Source organism: Bactrocera dorsalis, chromosome 1, assembly GCF_023373825.1.
Source record: "Bactrocera dorsalis isolate Fly_Bdor chromosome 1, ASM2337382v1, whole genome shotgun sequence".
NCBI lineage: Eukaryota > Metazoa > Arthropoda > Insecta > Diptera > Tephritidae > Bactrocera > Bactrocera dorsalis.
The window spans coordinates 5,800,567-5,821,498 of NC_064303.1; positions in this window are offsets into that span (position 1 = coordinate 5,800,567).

Sequence of the window (20,932 nt, forward strand, 5' to 3'; positions counted from 1 at the left end):
CTAGAGAGTTGTGGTTGGAAAGAAGCAGTTGGAAGAGAGGAGCAGTGAGCTTTTTTATGGATGGGTCAAAGCTTGGGGAGAAGGTTGGTGGAGCGGTCTACTGTCGAAAGCTCTCCATCAACTACTGTTTCAGACTTCCTGACTATTGCAGTGCCTTCCAGGCTTTGGTTGTACCATTTGGGTAGCAGCAGATTTACTGCTTCAGATTGCAGCCTTCTTCAGAGAAGTAACCATCCATTCATATAGCAGATACTAGCCTTGAATTCGTTAACAGTGCCTTCAAAGAGTGCCTAACCTCGCTATCAATAGCAGTGTATTTGTGATGAGACTGGTGTGGGTGCTTGGCCACAGCGGAAACGCAGGAAATTGTAAAGCTGATAAGCTAGCAAAGAAAGGCACTTTATAACCGCTATCGGTAGGATGGGAGCGAATTGGTGCTCCCGTATTCTCTTGTATTATAATACTGAATAGCTGGACCTCGCGGAAGCTTTGTGATCACTGGGCCACCAGCTGGCGGGAATGGGAATTAAACGCCTGTGCATATTTGTATTGGCTACTTACGTTTTGCTAATTTGTAGTTCGAACACAGGAGTTCTTCTTTCCTATGGCCTCACAAAGACCTACCCATAGTAGTCCACGTGCGATCTTTGATCAACCATTTAAGCTAATATAACCTAACCTTGTCCTGAAATACGTAATCAAACGCATTAACTTTAAATTCATCGATCTAAAAGTCCATTGGACCCGAGTAGCCCTATAAATTTGTTTATCATAAACGAAATTCGAACTATTTTCAAATTCAAATTACTTTGGACAAGACTCAACCCTTTTAACTTTCTTTAAAGCTAAAGTTGTCACTGTCAAAGTTCTAAAAAAGCGCTTTAAATGCACATAATGCCATCGTGAGCAAGAAAAAGAGCAGGAATAACAATAAGGTGCAATAACTTGGTGATATTTTTGCTAGTTACGTAAATAAGCTTTAAAACTTTTCTTTCGTTTTGTGCAAAGATATTTTCTTGCCGCATAAACTTGTGAAACTGAAAGTGAGCTTTATTTAACATATATTAGATATACATTGTTGTTTTTATTCCATCTCTTAAAGTTCATGCGACAAGGTCTTCAATATTACGAAAGCAAAAGAACAAAGTACAAGCTCGTAAACTTAATTTAAGCGTTTACGTACCAATTTACACTCGCCATTAGTTAGTTAAAAAGCAGGAAAATATAGATGAATGTCCATCAAAAGAAAACAAGTAAGGAAGGAGGAAAAAAGCGTGAATATTTCATACTTTCACAATTGGGCAAGTATCAAGGATGATATGGCGGCTGTTTCACGTCGAATGTTGGCTTTCAGTTGAGCTAAGGTCTTTGGCTTATTAGCGTATACCTTGGATTTCAAATAACCCCACAAATAAAAGTCTGGTGGCGTCAAATCTGGTGATCTCGGTGGCCAGTCAACATCACCATTTTTCGTTTTCAGCCATTTCGATGGCCCATTTGCCAAAATTAAGGCGTCGCGGATAATCAGCTGGGTTTAGTTTTTGTGCCATTTGAATTTTATATGGAAAGAGTGGTGCGAGAGATGTCTAATTCCTGAGAGCGGCGATAACTCGATGTCGATGGAGTCTCCTCAATACTGGCTCGTACAGCTTCGATATTTTCATCAGAACGTCTTGTGCGTTGTCTGGATGCATGACTGGCATTACTGAGATTACCGGTGTTCACAAATTTTGCGTATAAAGACTTAATTGTGTTCTTAACTGGAGCACTTTTCACTTTATTTTTTTTGCGAAACGCACGTTGAGTTAACACAATTGAAAAGTTATTTTGAATATAAAGCTGAACAATTTCAGCGCGTTCTTTTGGAGTGTACTGTTCCATGGTATAAATTGTCTTCGAATGACGCTTCTAACGCGGTATGACATTAGCCGATTTGTCAGCGCTGTTAAAAGTTACAGCGTTGCCAGATGGGTCAACTTTAAATGGCCTACCCTGTATGTATGTACATACATATATGTATGCTAAAAGTTAACGGAAAGTTTGAACATCCTTATATGTGGAGTATGGAAGCTAGGGGAAGTATTGATCTGATTTTACCAATTTTGGACACACAGACATTTTATTATCACAAAAATATTCTCTCCTTTTTCAATAGTAGATTTTACAGATGCACTAACATTTTCAATAAAAAGTCAGCCATAGGTATATATTCTGTAAGATTTCCGCAATTTTTAGACTTTAGGTCAAAAAGTTTATCAAGACTTGATGGTGGGTTTTTGACTTTGTTAATGGTAAACAAAGAGGTCATTGACCTCAAGATCAATAGTTCAATATATAAAAAGAGTCACAGACTCCGGAAAAGTTGTTGACTTTGCTGAAGACCAAAGGTCATTGACCTCAGATACGTAAATAAACCGAACTTACCAAACGTCAATGAGTTCTGGAAAGGATTTTCGCTAAACGGTCATTGATTTCAAGAAGGGTTGTTGATTTGACTAAGGATAAAAGATCATGCCTTCAAGAAAGGGTTTGACCTCGCTAAAGGTAGATCAAAAGGTAAAGGATTCCACCGAAGTTAATTGGCCCCGGGAAGCGTTGTTGAACTCCATTATAATAAAAGTGAACACGTCATTAATAAACTTGATCTCATGAATACCATAACGAACTGGTAAGAAGTAAATGTAATAAACAGATCACTGTTAGTTTTACAGTGTTCCAGATCACTGTTAACTGTGTTCAATCAAATTGTTTGAAAATCTTATACCAATCACAATATATAATAATAAAATAATATTTTTCTACAAATATAAATATTTTTTTGATTTTATATTATATATTTTTTTATAAAGGGTGATTTTTTAAGAGCTTGATAACTTTTTTTAAAAAAAAAACGCATAAAATTTGCAAAATCTCATCGGTTCTTTATTTGAAACGTTAGATTGGTTCATGACATTTACTTTTTGAAGATAATTTCATTTAAATGTTGACCGCGGCTGCGTCTTAGGTGGTCCATTCGGAAAGTCCAATTTTGGGCAACTTTTTCGAGCATTTCGGCCGGAATAGCCCGAATTTCTTCGGAAATGTTGTCTTCCAAAGCTGGAATAGTTGCTGGCTTATTTCTGTAGACTTTAGACTTGACGTAGCCCCACAAAAAATAGTCTAAAGGCGTTAAATCGCATGATCTTGGTGGCCAACTTACGGGTCCATTTCTTGAGATGAATTGTTGTCCGAAGTTTTCCCTCAAAATGGCCATAGAATCGCGAGCTGTGTGGCATGTAGCGCCATCTTGTTGAAACCACATGTCAACCAAGTTCAGTTCTTCCATTTTTGGCAACAAAAAGTTTGTTAGCATCGAACGATAGCGATCGCCATTCACCGTAACGTTGCGTCCAACAGCATCTTTGAAAAAATACGGTCCAATGATTCCACCAGCGTACAAACCACACCAAACAGTGCATTTTTCGGGATGCATGGGCAGTTCTTGAACGGCTTCTGGTTGCTCTTCACCCCAAATGCGGCAATTTTGCTTATTTACGTAGCCATTCAACCAGAAATGAGCCTCATCGCTGAACAAAATTTGTCCGAAAAAAAAAAAAAAACCGAACACTGATTTTGGTAATAAAATTCAATGATTTGCAAGCGTTGCTCGTTAGTAAGTCTATTCATGATGAAATGTCAAAGCATACTGAGCATCTTTCTCTTTGACACCATGTCTGAAATCCCACGTGATCTGTCAAATACTAATGCATGAAAATCCTAACCTCAAAAAAATCACCCGTTACAAAATGAATCATTGTATTTGCAATAGCATAAACAATTGCCACTTCAATGCGCTTTTAACACTGGGCCAAATTTTTCACTTGCTTTCTTAATTTCCTACTTACATATGTATATATTCGTCTTTAAATGAATACAGGTCTAACTCACTTTTCAATCAGTATTTGCAACACTGCACATTCAAGAAAAGTGTTGGGTGGTTTGGGCAAAAATGAAAGTGCGACAGCATTGTTTGTTTAACATGCAATTCGCCGGCAATAACATCGTTTGCAAGTTAATCGCGTAGTCGTAATTCGTTCGGTACGGTGTTTGTGCGCATCGTGAGTATGAATAGTGCATTGTAAAGAAAATAGTGAAATTTTAATGTTATTTGTGACTTGTGTGTACTGAATATTGCAAAAATAAGTGCCGGAGGCTTTTGCCTAGAAGTGGGCAAATACAGGTGAGTGAGTTTCTGCTAATGATCGAACTACCAAAAAGTCCATTGTGTTGATTTGCATTTATGCTGCAGTTTGTGCACAACAAATTTGCGAATTGAAGTGTGCTCGGCCACTCGGCTACTCCAATCGACAGCGAGCCGTAATTGGAGTCTCACTTGCGCTCGATTCGTTTGCTTTTGTTGTGCATTTTTCATTGAATATTTATGTGGGAAAGCAGCAGCAGCACTATGCATGTTTGTACATGCAGATTTGTAACAGTTGTAATTGAAGTGTTTAGGGAAAAGTATACTGCAAGAATTTTGCTTGCTTTGTTGGGTAGGTATGGTGTAGGTACTTGTCCTATTTCTTTGATAACTTTCATTTGGTTGCTTGTGGGTATTAAAAACTAAGTAATTATTATTCCGTGGCATATTTTGAAGGTATAATAAACATGCATAAAATAATAAATGATTATTAAAAATTTCTGAATACATGAGGTGTATTGAAAATGTGAAATATGAAAAAAAGGATTAATAAAGCTAACTTTTGAAAGTTATTTTAAACAGTGCTGTCAATGGTTTAAAATATATACATATTTAATTACTAAATCTATTAAGATAATTGAAATATAACAATTACGGTGTCAATTTAAAGAAATTTAAAAGAGGATGTTCTCAAAATATATTGTTAAAGGGTTGCCACATGTTTGAAAATTTTATATGAAGAATATTTTTGGGACAAAAACGGCTTTTATACGAATAGTCCAGTTCAAAATTAAGATAAAAATATTTTTGTAGCATTTTTTCTTGTTTTTTATGTTTTATTTGTTAAGAAAGTTGTATTATGTGACTTGTTAATTTGTATGAGAGGTTGTGCTTCTCCTCAACTTATTGAATTATGATAAAATTTCCGTGGGTTTTTATTACATCTTAGTGTTTAGCAAGCCACACATTCAAAGTTGATGATTTCGTTATTTATCGCAAAGATCAAACGTCCAATTATTACCAACTTGCTTATGCACCATTGAACATATTTTCTATGCGTGCCGATTTCGCAGGCAAAACTCACTCCTTTTAACTTTTCGACCAAATTGATGTTGATTTATTTTACTGCTGATGTATGCGTCTGAGCCAGTGAACTAATGCAATTTGTATTGATTGTTTGGCCACGGAATTACAAATATATACATACATACATATGTACATATACATACATACTTATTAACATACAAGCATAAATGCCCATGTGCTGGCTTGAGTAATTACTGCTTGAAACACTTTTCTTTTGCTTTCCACTCAATTATTCCTTCTTATCATTGAATCTTTGCATTTAATATTAACTTTCGTCTTTCGCACTTATTGGCTTGTCGAAATTGTTTTTGGTATTTAGTAGATATTTTATTTTCCTTTTATTTGCCACTTTTGTGTGTGATTTTATGCGTTGAAGTTAATTGTTGTTGCTGCTGTTGTTGTAAACGCGTGCGTGACGAAGCCGCATCCACTTAAGCGTACAATGAACAGGAAAAATGAATGATGGAGTAGATGATGATTATTTATATTTGACTTGGACACGAATGATTTGTTTGTAGCCTAGCTGTTGCCAAGTGTTTTACACATACACACATATATGTATATACTTGTATATGTATCAAATAATTGTTTGTGTTGCTGGCTTTATTTACGAAAATCACGTGCAAGTGAAGGCGTGAGATATACTAGGAGTTTGCTGTTGTTTTTGTAAGTTGTTGTTGCACACTTTGCCGAAGTCGCACGCTGATTATGTCATTAATTATGTTTGTTTACTAATAATGACTTGAGTGATGCATGAATTGCATATATGGTATAGAGAAGCACACTCATTGTCTGGCGTAATTTTATTCTTAGTTGTTCGGTAATGTATGTGTAATAGATTTTTTCAGTAATTATTTTCTTTTGGAGCTTTTAAGTCTATTGTAGAAGCCCTTGAAAATGGTAAGAAGTGAAAGAAATTCACAGGAGGTTGAAACCCATTGGAAACGAAAGAATATTCAGTAATTCAAGAAAAAATGATTTAGGGGTGAGTTGAGACTGAGAAGAGAAATTTTTACGACTTAAAAACGTTTGATCTTGATTTCCAACAAAACTACGGGTCCTATAAAAAAGAATTATATGGCAAAGTTGCGGGTAATAAAAACAGCTACAACTTTTGTATGCAGATTTTTTTCATGTAATTTCGAAATTTATGCAAAAAATTCAAAATTCCAAATTTTTGGTTTTTTTTTAATTTTTATCTTATTCCAAAAAACTTTTTCTTTCCTCGAAATTTTGCGTGTTTATTAAAAATATTAATGAAAAAACCTTATTTCGACTCAAAATCATAAAATAAACATAATTTTCATTTAAAAATTCTGACGTTAAAATTTTAGGGTTTTTTTAAGTCAATAAGCTTAATGTACGCTGAAAACTACTTTTGAGCACTTAAAATTACTTTTTCTTTAATGATGTTTTGTAATAATATATTTTTTAGTTTTGAAAAATTATAAGCAGAAAAACTCTTCACCAGAAACATCCTTTTTTGAAGGCCCTAATATAATATAATACACTGAAGGAGGTGTCGATAGTGAGGCCGCATAGTCTGTTAAAATTCGGGTCAAGCGCAGGCATTCTAAAGGATGTCTACTCTTCTAGAACCTAGCAACTGAAGTCCATTTGGTATCGCAAAGGACAAAAACTGGTCTATGCTCGGTTTATTGTTCTACCGGATTAACCTTTCACATTTTTTTTGATTTATAAGTGTACATAGGTATAACCTCTTAAGGAAATACTTCAATCCATTATTCCTTTTTCCCAAAAATAACCAAATTAAAATACTTAAAATCATCACTTGTAAGCATGTCTCCTTGCTGCCCACTTTCTCCAAGCCAATGACCTTACCTTTCATTTCCCAACACACACACACTCACATACACTCAATCAATTGTTGTTATTCGTTTGTATGTATGTTGTCGCTTTGCTACGTTGATGCGTGGCGCCAGGCAGATGTCAAATCAAACGTATAAGTTGACCCAGTCACACAGAGCACACAAGTCGACGACAACAAGCAGAGACAAAATACAATATTTGCACGACAACAACAACAACAGCAGGCACCATGAATACAGTAGCGAGTAATAGATAATCTTTTAACACACCCAACCGATGGTAAACATTTCCCATACACACACTCACGCACCGTCTTATGTGGCACATACTTACATACATATGTATACACTCATATACAGTCATATATTGCTCTTAAATAGATACATACATATAAATCTATGTGTTTAAGTGAAGAATAGCTGCAAACAAAGCACGGCAAGAAACCCTATTGAAATTAACAAATGTGTGCTGGCTATTGAGGCGGAAATTCGTAGCCAGTAACTTGTGGCATGCTGTAAGGCGCACAAGAAGAAGCAAAGAAGCAGCAGCAAGTGTGGCAGCTGAATCTGTAAAAAGTACAGTTAATTGGGTGAGTACTTTTGGTGCGGGGATGAGAGAGAGAGTGTTGTTTGATGCTCTCTAACGCCTTAAATTATACTGCAAATTATGTTCCACTATTCATTTATGGTTCTACTGCTGTTAACCACTTAACAGTAAACTTTTTTTAACATATGCTGTAGTTGTTTTACGTCTGTTTAGCAGCAAAATATCATAAATTTGTAGGATAAATGGAATTTGGCAATTTTTTTCTTTCAAAATCAGTTTTTTTCTCATATAAAAAATTAAAAATTTTATTAGGATTTTTCATTGCTACAAACATATACTATTAACAGAGAAATTCGAAAATTTTTGGAAACACATATTTTAAACTCGGTCATTGCGCAGCCATTTTCGGTGACCTCTCCGAAAAAAGATGCGCAGGCGTTGGCAGGATAACTCCTTACAGGATCATCTAAAGTGAAAAAATAAAAAATAAAATATCTTTTAATTAAAACCTTGGACGAAGAATATTGGATTTGTGGCTGATATTTTCGACAAAAAAAATTAAAATTTCAGTGAAAATTTCGCGGCATTGTTTTTTTCAAACAGTTGTAAACGAAAAAAATCCTTCGTCCTTTTTGTTTCATTTTTTTTTATTTTTGATAAATTGTCGCCATTTTGAAACTAACTTCTTACTACCACCCTTTTAGAACCCTTTGTCTCTATTGACAAAAACCTGTGACAGTCGATTTTGGAAACCTTTTTTAAGATGAATTTTTCAAAAACAAACTCAATTTCCATAGCCAGAAAGGTAGATACATAGAACCTGTCAACCAAGTTCCAGAAGATTCTCACAAGTTTCTATAGATGTTTGTGGCCTGCCGTTGTCTTGATGGAACACAATTTCTCTCTTATTGGTCAAATCAGCCCACTTCTGGGCAATATCTACCTTCAGACGGTCCAATAGTGACACGGTACAGGTCCGCATTTGGCTATAGGTAAGCTGCCTGAGCAAGCAAATTTTTCTTGGCAATCCTCATTTGGCCACCGTTTACGAGTCTCAGCGCGATTTGAACATGACCGTTTTCTCTTGACATTATCATGAATGGCCCACTTTCATCACCAGTTTCATCTGCATCAGAATTTAAAGAAGAAGAGAAGTTGCGATTCAACAGCGGATCGCATATTATAGTGAGGCTTTTTTGCATTCGCTCCTGCCTCATCCACATATCGACCTCCTTTTTGTTTTTAGCCTTATTTAAATCATTTCAAACAAGTTTTTGTGCAATGTTTAACTTCGGTGCAAATGAAACAGTACTTGCATCATGCTCGGAGTTGATAATTTTCATTATTATATTGATGTAAAGTATTCACATTTTGTCCGCTTCGATTACGTTTTCGCCATTATAGCAGAAAAAATGTAAACTGTGGCATATTTTCTCCATAAAATTGCCTTAAAATATTTTTTTAGCACAAAATCGTATCTTCCGAACGTCATATAGCGTAAAAAATCTAAAAAATATTTTTTTTTTATTGGGGAAATTGATTTAAAATTATTAGTTATTTATAATATTATTATTTTTTATTTTAATTAAATTTCATTCTAAATTAAATTTTAATCCATTTTCATTTTAAACTTACTTAAATCATTCTCATTAAAGTAATTTACAGCAGCTGTAAAATTTAGCTATTTTCATTGCATTCACTGTAACATAAACCCGGCTACTGTAAAATTTAACATTTCATTGCCTGCACTGCAACATATACAATATATGACTTAACAGTCTTGCAGTACCACTGTAAAACCGGACATAAATTTTAGCAGCAGCCTGTTGGATGCTGTGTACTCCGCCGTTGTTACAGTTCCAGCATACACAGCTGCCTTCGCTTCACTGTTGTCGCCATCGTCATCGTCGTCGTCGTGGTCATTATCCTCATCGTGTTCGTTGTTCGTGGCTTTCGTTTGATTTTGATTACAGCTGAGGCTGAAGATGGTTTTGTTGCCGACTTTTAGGTGCTACAGCTGCCACGCATTGCGTTTAGTTCTATCGTGTCTGCGTTAATGTACGGTTGCAAAACGTCGTCACTTCTGCGGCGACGAACTGAACGTGAACGTACGCGTAGTAAGCAGCTACCAAAGTGTTGGTACCTTGCCTGCCTGCTAACGGGCGCGACATCATCCGAAAGCAAACTAACCAACTGCCATAAAGTGCGCACTACAAGCGCTTGTGCGATGCCAAGTCAGCCGACTGACTAGTTGGAATTTCGTGCATTGTTTGCCTAGTACGTGCGCTGTTGTTGTTGTTGTGCGTGTTTATGTAGCAATTAAAGCGTAGCCTGGCATTAGGCGCTTAAGTGAGATTACAAACAGCAGTGCGTGCTCGCGTAGCCGCTGCATACTTTATGCGCGTTTGTGTGCTTTTTGCTGCTTGATGCTGGGCCGTAAAAACGAATGGCAACGCGTGCAACTTTAAAATATACATATATGCAAGTGCTTGTGTGTCCCCGGTATAGTTGTAGCAGTCGACGAGCAGCGTTGAAAAGTAAGCAATAATATGTTGCTTAGCAATTAGTTTATCTTTTGCATTTGCAGTGTCAAGAAATTGCTACAAATTTTGTTTGCCTACTTTAATGAAGGTAGCCATATACGTGTGTTCATATATGTATATGTGTGTGTGCGTCTTCACATGTGCGTGCGTGTGTATGCGTGCATTTCGTAGTTTTGGCCTACATAGACGCACAAAAGTATGCTGAAAGTTTTTTGAAAGCTTGCCAAATGCCCAAATGTGTAGCTTGCAAATATTTAATTGTGTCTACGAAACACTAATCTGACATTCAACGACAGTAAATAGCAGCGAGGATTTGCTGTACATATTCTACGCACCGGCAGTGTGGCTACTGCAAAGCAAAAGGAAATATCATGTCATTAAAAAATGTTTGCATAGTATGTGCCAATTTCAGCTGAGAAAGTTTAAATGCGATTTTGACGCAGTCATGCTTCATACATATATTTCTGCTTAATTCGTGGAATGTTCATTCGAATGGAAATTGAAATTTATGAAGTTAATGGTGTACTTTAAGCAGTACGCAAACTTAGAGGAAACATAATTTAATTTTTCGATTTTATAATATTAAGTATGTATGTAAAAAGTTAGTTAAAACAATGCGCCTCAAATAGGTCTAATATTGTCGAGTAAATATTTTTTTCCTTTGAAGGGTTAGAAAATTGACAGAATATGCGGCTGCTGTTATAAATATATTTTGTTTTAGGAAAAACACTTGTTTACAGTCACTTTGGGACTGTGATGTTAAAGGTTGTTTCTTGCTGATCTTGTGTTGGTAAAACCGAAAAAGATGATAAAAATTTCCCTATACTTACGTATAATTTTTTGTGTTGTTCAAGGGGTGTATGGGTCAGATCACCTCCTTTCACTGAAATGAAAAAATAGCTGTAGGTGATAGATAATCAGCACACCTCAAATACCCCAGAAGCTTCTTAGCATTTCCAGTCGCGAATTTTTCCTTCAGATTTGTTAAGTTGTGTAATTTAAATAAATATTTCTAATTCATTAATTAATTTAATTATTAATTTTTTATAAATTAATTATTTTAATTTTATTGATTTTATTATAGTTTCGTTAATTTAAATAAATATTTTTAATTATTTAAATGATTAATTTTGTTTTTTGTTGTAAATTAATTATTTTAAATTAATTAAAATTAATTTATTGATTAAATAATTTATTTGTTAATTTAAATAAATTAATTTAATTCTTCCAATTATTTATTTTTTTGATTTATTTAGTTTTTGAAATAATTTTTTTAAGATTGACTGCTGTTGGCCAATTTTCTAAAAAGAAAGTCGAAATAAAAATTGTTGATTTTGAAAAAAATTTCTTCTATTTCTTCTATTTGTAGCAAAATAATTAACAGTATTAAATAATAAAATAAAACTTATATATATATAAAGTAAAATTTGAAAGCAAAATTAATACATAAAAAATTAAACGAGCAAAGGAACAAATAATAAAATTAAATAAAATAAATATAAATATAAAAGAGTTTGCAAAATTTTGTTTAAAAATAAAAATATAATAATTAAAAAATAATATAAAATAACATGAAATGAATATGCTAATGCTAAGACTGAAATTGAAATCAAAATAGTAAATACTACCTTAAAATATTTCTATTAATCTATCTAAATATTGAAGGAAAATAAATTTGTGAATGACAAAAAGCAGATACGAAAAATGGATATACATTGTGACAAAAAAATACCCGGAAATTATAATTTAAATGATATTAAAAAATAATGTCTTTTGCTTAGTTGATACATAACCTTAATTAAGGTTTTTGTCCTTAATTACTATGACAAATATGAGCGGATATGTCAATCGAATTTAAAGCCAAAAACGTAACTAATACCATCGATCAACCAACATATTCACCAGATTTGGCTACCTGTATTACATCTGCTGGGTGTTACTGTGAAGGCGACAAAAGTAATATTGAGAAATTAATAAATGTTTTGCGTATTATTACAATTTTCGGGTTCTTCTTTGTCACAATGTATTGTATGTATTTACATTTTTTATTAACATTTAAAGTCATCGTTCATTGTGTCTTTCGGCGTGTTGCTTTTAAAAGTGGCTCCTCTTAAGTGCTTTTGACTACAAAAAAGTTAAATTAATAAATAAATGAAATTATTAAAAAAATGTAAAAACTTTGCTAAACAGTTAAGCAACATGTTAAAAATATAATAAAATAGATTTAATAGTATTCATTATTTTCCTCTCTTCCTAATGTTCATTCGGATAAATGTATGTATAAAAAACTAAAAATAGAACTTTAACTTCAGTAGCATCAGAGTTATAATAGCTACTGTATCTTTACAGGTGTTTTTCTGTTAGCTACTCTGCAGCGTTTCGAAAAAAGATTAAATTGGATCATCGAAATTCAACAAAATCAAAGTTCATTTGTTGCATAAAAGTTTTTTGCAGTTAGTGCCAAAAATTCGAAACTTAAATTCGAAACTTGAATTTTATATATTTTAGAATACTTTGTAGAAAATAACGCGAGTTATTGCAAAAAAATCGTTTTATTTGTAATCGTAAAATAAAGATGATTAACAAATTTTAGAACAATTCGCCAGCGTTACCTGAAAACTTATGTACAGAAATTGTGTTGGTAGTGTTTTCAAAGCATCGTTGATACACTGCTTTTGTAGTTATGAGACGCACTGTGAGGAAGAAACTTTGAAGTTCTACAGTGTGATATTCATAAAAATAGCCATAACTTCCTCGAATACAATTTGCTTGAAACGATTTGAAATTTAGACACAATATTCTTGTCATTATGCATTAGTTTAATCGAAACCCATACTTCTCCTTTAATAAGATTTCGAAATCGTAAAAATCTTTTTTTTTGTCGAAAAGGTCCTACTCCTCCCTTAAAAAAAATAAATACAAAAAAATTGTTACCGAAAAATCCCACTCCCACCTTAAAAAGTTTTCAAGTCTGTAAAAATCTTTTTTATCGAAAAAACTTTATTCCCCCCATAATGAGATGTAGAACTCGAACATTTTTTTTTTAATTGAAGAAGTCACTTCGTAAAAATCTTTTGACTTTTTATCTGCAAATTTGGTCAAGAAATCATATCTCGGACTCAAAAAATTCTCAATAAAATCAAATTTCTAAATGCTTCCAATCACTGGAAATTACTTTTATTTTCGAAAAAATTCATATATAGTATATTTTTAGTCACAATTTCGTAAAACATATTCTGACTCTCCAGTTGCTTTCGTATATAACTTTACTCCCATCAATTAAATTTTTTTAACTTATTAAGTGTTGTCCGGGAATAAGTAATGAAATTTGGTATTGAAGCATAATCTCTGGCGCAAGAAAATTTAATGAGACATTATTTTACTTAAAGGTTTATAACCACTTGCGAGTTTTAGAAAATTTATTTGTTTTGAATATATATCGCATATATGTACATATATGTATTTGAAAATATTCTCCAAAACTTCAGTTCGAGGAAACTAGTTTCAAGGGATGAGTGTATTCATTGAGAATTTTTCACTCAGTGTTTAGTGGCTGGAGGTTGGAGGCATGTGTAGAAGTTCGCAAGTGCGGAAAGTTCTCTGAGCGCCATTCACTTAGGAGTAACCAGAAACTATTCTTTTGCATATGGTTCAAGCAGCTCGCCACTCTCGCTCTTAGACCATGTATCCTCTGTGTAAAAAAATTCGTTTGAAGGCGAGCTAAAGTTGGAAGGTGAAACATTCCTCCACAGGGTTGTGAGCTGGGTAAAAAAGACCTGCAATGAAAAGAAAAAAGAAAGTAGCCTCGGATGAGAGAAGTAACTGGCTACCAAAAATTTAAAACACAGTTTTCAGAGTCTGTGCGGCAAATGTAATCGAAACCATTTAATATGAACTTTTCATCATGACTTTTTCAATATATTTGTCAGCTAATGAGCAAAAAAAAGTATTTTTTATGCTAATTTCCATATTTTAAGCCTTTTTGAAATGTAGTTTGGTTCACAAATAACGATTTTTTCTTTGGGGAAGTCGCAAATTCTGTCAAAAATCAAGCATTTTTGATTACTCCTGAGTTCGTGAAGTTCTTCAACTCGTCTCTCCCCAAATATTGTTATCAATTTAATGGAAAGTTTTAAGTATAAATTAAATATTCAAAGAAGATATCAAGATGCAAAGATCATACACAAACCATCTGATCAAATTTGACTCGGACTGACAAAAAAAAGTGTCACAAAAGTTTTTGTTTTTGTCTTCAAAATAGACTCCTAAGTTAAGATAAGCAAAACGATTCATCTTATTTTTAATGCAATTGTTATAACCTCATCATTTACTCATCTACATATTGTTGCAATAAATCTTATTGGTTGTGGGTTTCAAACAATTTTATTCAGAAAAATCGTCTTTAACGCAAAACCATTTTTTTTCGGAGGTCCCTTGGAGGTGGATTGCGGGTTAAAGGAAAGCAAAATTTTTCAAAATGAGTCAGCTATTTTGAAAATACAGGGTAGGCCATTTAAAGTTGACCCATTTGTTTCTAAAAAAAAGAACAAAAGAAAACAATGTTTTTTGTTCATTTCAAAAATAATTTATTTTGGTCCAAGGGGATTTGTTTCAGCTAATATTTAAAAATTAGATCGCGTAAATGGGCACCTTTAGCTTTGACAGCTAAATGCACTCTTTTTTCGACATTTTCCATGACTTTGGCCAATGTTTCGGATGATATGGCGGCTGTTTCACGTCGAATGTTGGCTTTCAGTTGAGCTAAGGTCTTTGGCTTATTAGCGTATACCTTGGATTTCAAATAACCCCACAAATAAAAGTCTGGTGGCGTCAAATCTGGTGATCTCGGTGGCCAGTCAACATCACCATTTTTCGATATCAATCGCCCGGGGAAAAATGGTCGCAATAAATTGATTGTTGGTCGAGCTGTATGGCATGTAGCCCCGTCCTGTTGAAACCAGAAGTTATCCATGTCATTTTCGCGAATAATGGGTATCACAAAGATGATGCGAGAGATGTCTAATTCCTGAGAGCGGCGATAACTCGATGTCGATGGAGTCTCCTCAATACTGGCTCGTACAGCTTCGATATTTTCATCAGAACGTCTTGTGCGTTGTCTGGATGCATGACTGGCATTACTGAGATTACCGGTGTTCACAAATTTTGCGTATAAAGACTTAATTGTGTTCTTAACTGGAGCACAATTCACTTTATTTTTTTTTTGAGAAACGCACGTTGAGTTAACACAATTGAAAAGTTATTTTGAATATAAAGCTGAACAATTTCAGCGCGTTCTTTTGGAGTGTACTGTTCCATGGTATAAATTGTCTTCGAATGACGCTTCTAACGCGGTATGACATTAGCCGATTTGTCAGCGCTGTTAAAAGTTACAGCGTTGCCAGATGAGTCAACTTTAAATGGCCTACCCTGTAGATGAAATTTTGTAAAATTTTATTATTTTGATTTCTTTTATTAAACATTTTTCTTAAATAAAACAAAAACAAAAAGTTTTTCTACCTGACTTTTGAGTGTACATAACCCCTTTAAATAATTAAAATCAAAAAAATATTTTTTCCTGACTTTCAAGTGTAACCCCGTTTAATAATTTTTATAAAAAAAAAAATAAAATAAAATCAAAAAATATCTTTTCTTCCTGACTTTTAAGCGTATTTGTATGTATGTATAACCCCTTTAAAAGTTTATTACACAAAATATTACTTTATTAGAAAGCAGCATATCTGTTTAAGCTGCGCTTACATTAGTTAGATTTATTTATTAATTTTATTTATCGAAAATATTTCAATTAATTACACACTACAATGTGTATGTTTTAACAATAACTTTAACAAATATGTTAATTTATTTGAGAAATAAAAAACAGGAATTTAATTGAAAAATTCCCAACTTATTAATTTTGAAACAATTAGCAGTTCAGCGAAGTTCTCACATCAAAGTCATAATAACCGCAAGTTTTAAATTTTAATGGAAATATTGCAATAAAATTTCATATGAATTATGCATGCTTAACGTATGCGATTTTTGTGCGCTGCTGAAAACAAAGTCAAACAATGTTTACATAATGCAAACAAAATGCAAAAATCCGGACATGCCGATGTTTGGAACCGGTAAATATTTGTGCGAATGAATAAAGCTTAAATGCATATGGTGTGTAAACTTGACCTGTGGCGCGTTAACAGCTGGTTAGTTTGAACTATAAATCTACAAGCATACATATATATATGTGTATCTGGTTGTATGTGCAGTGTACTAAACAAACAGCTGCGAAACAACGTAGCATACTTTTAAGAGCGCAAGTTTTAAAATAAAACAGCGGCAACTTTATGGCTAAATATTTGTTTTCAAATATTTTTAGATATTTTTAGTTAGCAAAAGCGAAAAGGATAAGTTCGAAAATATAAAAAAAAGTTTGAAAATTATAAAAAATTCGAAAAAAATAAAATTTTGAAAAATAGAAAATTTTGAAAGAAAGAAAATTTCGAAAAAATTAAAGTTTTGAAAAATAAACAAATTCGAAAAAAATAGAATTTTGAAAAATAGAATATTTTGAAAGAAAAAAAATTTTTTAAAGTAAAAAATTTTGCTTAGCAACACTTATTTGCGTATTAGTGGCATACGTTGCATACTTTTAGGTGTTTTGCATATACATATTTCTGCAACAATTTCGCATTAGCATAATTAAAACATGAAAACCTAGTTAGCATTGCCGCCAGCGCTCTGACACAACTGCAAAGTATGCAAGGTATGCACAAGTCCCACACACCCACATACTTGCAGCAAAAGAGAGCATAGTTTTAGGCGCTTGCAGCAGTAAGTGCACATAAAGCAAGCGGTAATGAAAGTGCAACTCAAAGCAGCGCCTCTTGCAGCAAACTCGGCGGAAGGAACACGCCAGCACAAGCCGTTAGGATTACCTCGTAGTGCTTACCAAGTATGTGTGGGAGGGTGAATAAGCTCCGGCAGCTTACGTGCGTAGCGTGCGAAATAGTGCAGTTAAGTGTGAAAAATGCTTTTGTGTTTGCCTTTAAGAACTTGACCTCAGTTGCTTTGAGAGCTGCAGCAGCAGCAGTAGCGGCAGCTTTGCTTTTCACGCCATTTTGCACTCGCTTCTAGTGCTTTTGCCACTTTTTGCACTACTTTGCGTTACTGCCACTGCTACTACTGTTGTTATAAGCAGATTTGCGTGTTATGCTTGTTGCTGTTGTTTTCATTATGCTTTTTACTCATGCGCATGCATTTGCATTTGTGCGCTTGGCTTCGGCTTGCCGTGACGACACACTTGTGTTTGTGATATTTTGTGCAAAATCCTGCCGGTCTGCTGGTCTGCTGGCCATGGAAGCGCAGACGGAAGCCAGCTGTTGCACAATTACGCAACGTTGCTGTGGAACGCACCATACTTAAATATGTTTTTAGTATTTATTTTGCCACTAAAGCTACTAGCCCATATGTGCTCAAACTTGCTTGTTTGGTATCGTCCTCTCTCTGTAAGCGCATATCCTTGAACTTTATTGTTTACACATGAACGAACGGTTTTACTTTCATTCATTTCTATGCGCCCATACCCCTTCAGCGCCTTTTATATATTTCCACATTGGTAAGTACAATTCAGTCCCCTACACTGTTGCCAATTTTAGCTGTTTGCTTGTTTGTTGACTATATATGAGGTATGTATGACTGTTTGTGTATGTTGGCTTTGTATGTTCTCTGAGTTGTGGGTTTGGCTTTATGCTTTCTTTATATTTAATTTTCGATTTTCGTCCCTTATTTTTTGAGTTTATATTTGAACTGCTACTTGTGGCAAGTGCAAGTTGACCACTGATTTAAAAAGAAGTATATTCGGGGCCTCAGTTCGATCCTCCAACCAATTTTTCCCGCTCCTATGGGAAAACGCAAATCATCGAACAAATTTTTGCTATGAACGAGTTTTGCAGAAAGTTCATTAGTTGCTCAGAGTCAATTTATAATTGTGTGATCGCTCTCATTGTGGAATAAATATTCAATTTTAAATATGAGGAAAAGCTGTGCCGGAAAAAAATCAATTAATTTCTATGAGCACACTCCCTTTCAGCCCCTCTTTTTATATATTTCCACATAGGTACGTTCACTTCAGTCTCCTACACTGTTGCCAATTTTCGCTGTTTGCTTGTTTGTTGACTATATATGAGCTACGTATGACTGTTTGCGTATGTTGGCTTTGTATGTTCTCTGAGTTGTGGGTTTGGTTTTATGCTTTCTTTATATTTAGTTTTCTATTTTCATCCCTTATTTTTTGATTTTGTATTTCAACTGCTAATTGGGAGAAGTGCAAGTTGACCACTGATTTAAAAATAAGTATATTCGGGACCTCAGTTTGATGGTTCTTTCGACCGATTTTTTTTCGCTCCTATGGGAAAACGCAAATCATCGAACAAATTTTTGCGATGAACGAGTTTTTCATTAGTTACTCAGAGTCAATTTATAATTTTGTGGTCGCTGTCATTGTAGAATAAATATACAATTTTAAATATGAGGAAAAGCTGTGCCGGAAAAAAAGCAATTCATTTCTATAGGCCCACTTCCTTTCAGCCCCCCCTTTTATATATTTCTACATAAGTACGTTCACTTCAGTCTCCTACACTGTTGCCAATTTTCGCTGTTCGTAGTTTTTTGATTATATGCTCTGTGTGTGACTGTTCGTAGCTTTGTATGGCTTTGTACGCTTTCAGAGTTGGGGTCTGGCTTTATGCTTTCTTTATATTTCATTTTATCATTTATTCTTTGATTTTTCGATTTAATATTGGGTAGTCGAAAAAGTCTTTTCGTATTTTGTCAATAGATGTCGTTGAAATCATATATCTCTAGTGCTACCAATCACATTGTGTCATGGCATATAAAAAATAAATACGAAAAGACTTTTTTGACTACCCAATATGTTAACTACTATTTGAGGAAAGTGGAAGATGAATACTGATTTAAATAGTATAGCAGCCTTTAGAACCTTAGTTTGATACCTCTTTCGACCAATGTTTTCTCTCTTTTGGGGAAATCATTGAACAAATTTGTAAAAAATGCAGCAAAACATTCAATAGATTTTTAAGAGCTAGCTATATATGTATAGATTAGACTTCCATCCTTCCTCGCCTTTATTTACCCAGCCTCTCACTCATATCCCACTCATCCGACCCTAGTTTGTTTCCATATTTATGTAACAGCTCTCATACCAACTGCTATTCGGCTGGAGTGCAGTCATAACCACAAAAGCAAACATATAAACAATGCATTTGCAATTCTATGGCAATCATTATACCTACGCTCCTTGGATCACGACAGATTTTGGGCCGAAATGCACACTAATTTTCAAAGCGCTTGAAGCTAAAAGTGCGCGCGCTACATTTTTTAATCAGAAATGCGTGACAGAAAAGTTATTTTGAGTTAAAGCACTCCTTCTGGCTTCACCACAAGCCACTACCAAAAAATATTATTTCCAGTGATTATATGATTGTCGAACTTCGCGCTTACAACCTCTCTGTCACGCACAAACGCACTTTATTACATGTCATTTGACGTTGTATTTTACTCGCGCTCCTACCGCCTACTGCATTGTCCACGCATTGCGCTAATGGCATATAATCTCAATAGCAATTGTCAGCGTACAACTGTCCACCGCTGGGAAACATTGGTTAACGTTGTGTTGGTAGCATATTGCTACATTTTACCCGACAGTTTATGTCTGTATGTATGTTTGCATGCTTGGTTACAGCCAAGTCGACTTTTATATCGGCTGATTGAGTATGACAGCTGGCATTGTTGACGCCGCTCATTGTGGTTGCCTCGGCGGTTGAGTGGAAGGTTGGTTGGTTGTCTGAATGGTTGAATGCATGGTTGGTTTGTTGGCTTGATCGGCATGCCATTGTTTATTTTTGCATCTCAATAATATGTGCATATATTTCAAGCAATTTTTATTAAAGTGATAAAGAGTCGTTGTAGAATTTGGTCTCCAAGCCTTGATGTATGTAGTCAGCAACTACTGACCTATATAATAATAATAAGCATCAATATTCAGCATCTGTATATCGAGATGCTTTCTGGTTAAGAGAAGAAAATTATCATAATAATATTCGGTACACTATGCCTCTAATAACAATATTTAGTTTTAGTTAGATTTCCTAGACAATTTAGTAATATATAAATGTGATAAAAGATATTCGTTTGAAATGGGAGGGAATTGCATGAATACAATTATTTTTACAATTAAAAAAAAAAATTTTTAATTTGATATGCATTTAAATGAAGTATAAATGGCGGCTGCGATTCACTATCTTCTACTAACCCTAAATGTAGGCTGCGTTTACTTCTCTATGTTTTAAGTATGATCGTTGCCTACTTTAAGGCAATTTCCTTTGAAATGTAGCGAAGACACATTCCTACTTATTTTGGTTATATTACTGATGAACTTCAGCTGAACCACGTGTTGGTTTAGAAAGTAGACATTCGAGTGAGAGATTGTCAGACAGTCACCCTATCCACTTACCTACTTAAACGTAAAAACTTGCCGATCTCAATATTATTACTGCGTATATAAACGTAAAAATAAATCCAAAACATCGGGCCATAAACATTGAAATATGAGAAACTAATGCTAAAGTCCTTCATTCGACAAATTTTACATTTGAAAATAAATATCATATTCTACTCTGTACATAGACCAAATATCAGGAAAAATTATGGTTGATAATAAAAACTTTGTTTA